Here is a 6,133-nt window from a genome sequence, read left to right on the forward strand (position 1 = left end):
TACGCATGTCCCCAATATTAATCGAACAATGTGCATTTTATTTATGCACTACAAATGATTAAGTAACTTATAGAAATTGATTTTGATCGAGATTCGAAGTAAAAACGTGTTTCGTAACGTTCCAAAGCATGGAAACTATTAATTGTCTATTTGGTACATTAATTAAACATTTATTTAATTCTGATAATTATACAATACGCCTAGAAGTTGTATTCTTTACTTAAAAGCCCTGAAATTTAATTAATCGCTTTTCTACATAGAAAAATCATCGTGATAATCACCTGCGAATCGATAATCGATATATGTAGCTTTGACAATGTCGGTTGAACCTCAATAAAAAATTTCTTCGCGAACAAAGAATATATGAAGATATTGATGGGTTTTAAGCCATTATTTATACCAGGACATTGTTAACAATTGTTTAAACTAGTGTTCCACGACGGTTTTTAACGATTATGATAAATAAACGTCAAGGTATTGCGAAATCTGCAAATGCGAACGATTTCGGTGAATGGTTATTCATTTCCGCGATTGTTACTAACATTTATGCATGTTTCCAATATTAATCGAACAATGTGCATCTTATTTATGCATTAAAAATGATAATGTAACTGATAGAAATTGATTTAGATCGAGATTTAAAGTAAAACGTGTTTCGGAAAGTTTTAAAGCTTGGACAGTTACAATTGTTTATTAGATACATTAATTTTACATTTGTTCAATTCTTATAATTTACACGATACACGTAGAAGTAGTATTTTTTACCTAAAAGCGTCGAAATCCAATTAATCACTTTTCTAAGTCGAAAAATCATCAATCGATATATCTTGCCTTGACAGTGCTGGGTGGAACTCAATGGAAACAATGAAATACTATATGCTATGGCGCACGAAGAATACTTCAACGAAATGATATTTTAAATCATTATTTATACCAGATCATTATTAATAATGGTTTAAAGTATGGTCCTATGACAGTTGTCATTTATCATGATAAATAAATATTATGCTATTCTGAAATCTGTAAAGGCGAATGATTTTAGTGATTCTTTGTTCCTCTACGCGATTGTTATTAACATTTACGCATGTTCCGAACATTTATGTTACAATATGCACTTTATTTTTGCATTAAAAATGATTGATTTGCCTAAAGCGATTAATTTTGATCATGCTTGGAAGTAAAAAGATGTTTCTTAAAGTTTTAAAACATGGAAAGGAATAATTGTCTATTAGATTCATCAAGGTAACATTTGATTAATACTCGAGGAATCGAAATGAATACTTCCTCGGCGACAATGTTCTGCCCATACCAAAGTTTGAAATTCGGGCATAAATTTTATAAAATGTTCGATTGTGAGACCCTTGGTATCAGAAATGACGTCAAATTCCAAGAATCTCCGCGAATTGAAATTTAGCGCGATTTTCGAACGAATTTCGGAACTTTTGCTAGATTTTTTGCTCATTTTGGGTTTTCGTATCAGAAGAACAGGATAGTCGAGGACGTATAGTTTTAAGCAGTTTTAGCAGTGTGATAGGATCCGGTTAAGGAAATGGAAAAAAATAATAGGCAAAAATAAAATTTCCGTCGTCAATCAAATTGATTTTATTTCAATACATCAATTCATCGGAGATACAATCGCATTCCTTCGATCCATTAACATATTCGCACTTTTATACTCATTACAAAAATATTGTGCTTTAAAGTACTCTACTTGTTCTTATACCGTAACAATTATTATTCTAAATTCGCAGCCAATTAGCTCGGTACTAACCACGACGAATAATTATTGTTCGTCGGAAGTAATACCGATTACCAGGTCTCACCACGTGGAGGTTGCTGCGAGCGGAGACCCGGAGAGAGATAGATGGAATCAAAGTTCCATCGATCTCCCTCGATACGCGGTACAAACGAATTTACTAAACTCCAGAGATAGAAGGAAACAATGTTCCTTCGATCTCCTCGTTTAGTTCTGCCGAGCAATTACATTATGGAAAAATTAGGCAAAATTGGGAAAGACGCGACACGAACCGTGCAGTTGGTCCTACTAGGTCTATCCCGTTTCCCCTCCGTGGTTCCGATTACAGAGAAAACGAACGACGCCTACCACTCCCCTAGAGGAGTGCCCCGTTTCTCCATCTTTACGACGAGAGGGTCTTATTTCGGAGGCTTTCGCAGGGACCGGCAAAAATGCCTGCTCCTGTGCTCGCAACATGCCCCCTCTGGAAGCGGACACACCGGAAGAGACGGCGATAGACCGTTCGGACTACTTACACGGCCGGCCACTTGCTTGTACAAGAAGCAGTGGTGACCGGACCGAGGAACGACGAAGCGAGCAAAATTAAGCTAAAGATTGGATAATTGCTTGGCAGATCACACCCTTAAAACTAACTTATTCTAACTGCAGAGATAGAAGGAATCAAAGTTCCTTCGATCTCCTGGTTTAGTTCTGCCGAGCAATTACATTACGGAAAAATTAGGCAAAATTGGGAAATACGCGACGCGAACCGTAGAGTTGTTCCTACTAGGTCGGTCCCGTTTCCCCTCAGTGGGCCAGATTCTCAAGGATATGCGCGACGCCGTCCACTCCTCTAGAGGAGTGCCCCGTTTCTCCCAACTCCGCAGCCAGGAGCCACGCAGAGCGTGGACCTGACTCACGGAGGATGACGAAGAGAGGGTCTTATGATGGATCAAGGGCTTCCGCAGGGACCGGTGCGAACACCTGCCCCTGTGTTCGCAGCATATACTCTCTCAAAGCGGACGCACCAGAAGAGACGGCGATCGAGCGTTCGGTCCACCTCCACGGCCGGTCACTTGCTTATGCAACAAGCAGAGGTGGCCGGACTGAGATACGAGCAAGCGAGCAAAAAGAAGCTAAAGATTGGATAATTGCTCGGCAGATCACAGATATTCGTACATGGTGGCCTTAGAACTAACTTAGTCTAAGCTTAACTAAAGATCCTACGAGTTAGGAGTTCTCCTAAAGATCCCCGGATGCGACGAGAAAAACCTAAGAGAAACCTAAAGTCAAGACATGATAGAAAATAGAAATGAAGTTGGTTAGTGGAAAAAAATATATATTTAAAAACAAGTAGAAATTAAAATCAGAGAACAAATAAAATAAATTAAACAAAGTCAAAAAAAAAAAAGAAAGCATTAAGGGACTGGTCGCCAGTACTGACCGCCCCCTACCAGGGGTCAGTACCGGTTACCAAGAGTGGGGGGGCCCCCTTCCAGGTACCTAAAATCGACACAGCGAGAGATCCGTCCACCTCGGAGGCTCCCTTTGAAGTGAAATTTTCGTTAACCGTGGGCTCCTTATATACCCACATCAAGGTTACTTCCCTCACTCCGATCGTCTTTGTTCGAGGTCACTTAATCACTTACCGTTACTTCGAATGTCATTGTTCGATTTAATCGAATATTTCAACAAATTTATGACTTTTAAGCCATTATTTATACTAGGACATTGTTAATAATTGTTTCAACTATGGTCCTACGACGATTGTTAATAATTGTGATAAATAAACATCAAGATTTTGCAAAATCTGCGAAGGCGAACGGTTTCGGTGAATGTTTGTTCATTTCCGCGATTGTTATTAATATTTACGCATATTCCCAATATTAATCGAACAATGTGCATTTTATTTATGCACTACAAATGATTAAGTAACTTATAGAAATTGATTTTGATCGAGATTCGCAGTAAAAAGTGTTTCGTAAAGTTTTAAATCATGGAAAGTAACAATTGTTCATTAAATACATCAATTTAACATTTGTTTAATTTTTATAATTTACACAATACGCGTAGAAGCTGCATTTTTTACTTGAAAGCGCCGAAATTCAATTAATTGCTTTTTTAGATAGAAAAATCTTCGTGATGAACACTTGTGAATCGATAATCGATACGTATAGCCTTGACAATGTCGGTTGGACCTCAATGACAACAATTCCATTGCGAACAAAGAATATTTAATCGAAATGATATTTTAAGCTATTATTTATACTAGGACATTGTTAATAATTATTTCATCGACGGTCCTACGACGATTGTTAATAATTATGATAAATAAACATCGAGATATTGCAAACTCTGCGAAGGCGAACGGTTTCGTTGAATGATTTTTCCTTTCCGCGATTGTTATTAATATTTATGCATGTTCCCAATATTGATCGAACAATGTGCATCTTATTTATGTATTGCAATTAATTAAGAAACTTATAGAAATTGATTTTGATCGAGACTCGATGTTAAAACGTGTTTCGTAAAGTTTTTAAGCATGGAAAGTAACAATTGTTCATTAAATGCATTAAGTTAACATTTGTTTAATTCTTATAATTTACACAATACGCGTAGAAGTTGTGTTTTTTACACAAAAGTGCCGAAATTCAATTAATCGCTTTTTTAGATAGAAAAATCATCGCGATGAAGACTTGTGAATCGATAATCGATACCTGTAGCCTTGACAATGTCGGTTGGACATCAATGACAACAATTCCTTTGCGAACAAAGAATATTTCAACGAAATGATATTTTAAGCCATTATTTTTACTAGGACATTGTTAATAATTTTCTAAAGTATGGTCCTACGACGGTTGTTAATAAATATGATAAATAAACATCGAGATTTTGCGAAATCTGCGAAGACGAACGGTTTCGGTGAATGTTTTGTTCATTTCCGCGATTGTTACTAACATTTATACATGTTCCAAACATTTATCTTACAATATGCATCTTATTTATGCATTAAATATGATTGATTCGCCTACAGTAATTAATTTTGACCGAGATTCGAGGTATAAACGTGTTTCTTAATGTTTCAAAGCATGGAAAGTAACAATTGTTTATTAGATACATTAATTTAATATTTGTTTCGTTCTTATAATTTTCGGATTACGCGTGGAAGCTGTATTCTTGATGTAAAAGCGTCGAAATTCAATTAATCGCTTTTCTAAATAGAAAAATCATCGTGATGGACGTTTGTGAATCGATAAACATTTCCAGCCTTGACAATGTCGGTTTGATCTCAATAACAACAATTCCATCGCGAACAAAGAATATTTCAACGAAATGATATTTTAAGCCATTATTTATACTAGGACATTGTTAATAAATGTTTAAACTATGGTCCTACGACGATTGTTAATAAATATGATAAATAAACGTCAAAATATTGCGAAATCTGTGAAGGCGAACGGTTTCGGTGAATGTTTGTTCATTTCCGCGATTGTTACTAACATTTATGCATGTTCCCAATATTGATCGAACAATGTGCATCTTATTTATTCATTACAAATGATTAAGTAACTTATAGAAATTGATTTTGATCGAGATTCAAAGTAAAAAGTGTTTCGTAAAGTTTTAAAGCAAGGAACCTAATAATTGTCTATTTGGTATATTAGTTTAACATTTGTTTAATTCTTATAATTTACACAATACGCGTAGAAGTTGTGTTTTTTACATAAAAGTGCCGAAATTCAATTAATCGCTTTTTTAGATAGAAAAATCATCGCGATGAAGACTTGTGAATCGATAATCGATACGTATAGCCTTGACAATGTCGGTTGGACCTGAATGACAACAATTCCATTGCGAACAAAGAATATTTCAACGAAATGATATTTTAAGCTATTATTTATACTAGGACATTGTTAATAATTATTTCATCGACGGTCCTACGACGATTGTTAATAATTATGATAAATAAACGTCAAGGTATTGCGAAATCTGTGAATCCGAACGGTTTCGGTGAATGTTTGTTCATTTCCGCGATTGTTACTAACATTTATGCATGTTCCCAATATTAATCGAACAATGTGCATCTTATTTATTCATTACAAATGATTAAGTAACTTATAGAAATTGATTTTGAACGAGATTCGAAGTAAAAAGTATTTCGTAATGTTTTAAAGCATGGAAAGTAATAATTGTCTATTTAGTACATTAATTTAACATTTGTTTAATTCTTCTAATTTACACAATACGCGTAGAAGTTGCATTTTTTTCTTGAAAGCGCTGAAAATCAATTAATCGCTATTTTAAATAGAAAAATCTTCGTGATAAACACTTGTGAATCGATAGTCGATACGTGTAGCCTTGACAATGTCGGTTGGACCTCAATGAAAAATTGAGATC

Source organism: Ptiloglossa arizonensis, chromosome 10, assembly GCF_051014685.1.
Source record: "Ptiloglossa arizonensis isolate GNS036 chromosome 10, iyPtiAriz1_principal, whole genome shotgun sequence".
Taxonomy (NCBI): domain Eukaryota; kingdom Metazoa; phylum Arthropoda; class Insecta; order Hymenoptera; family Colletidae; genus Ptiloglossa; species Ptiloglossa arizonensis.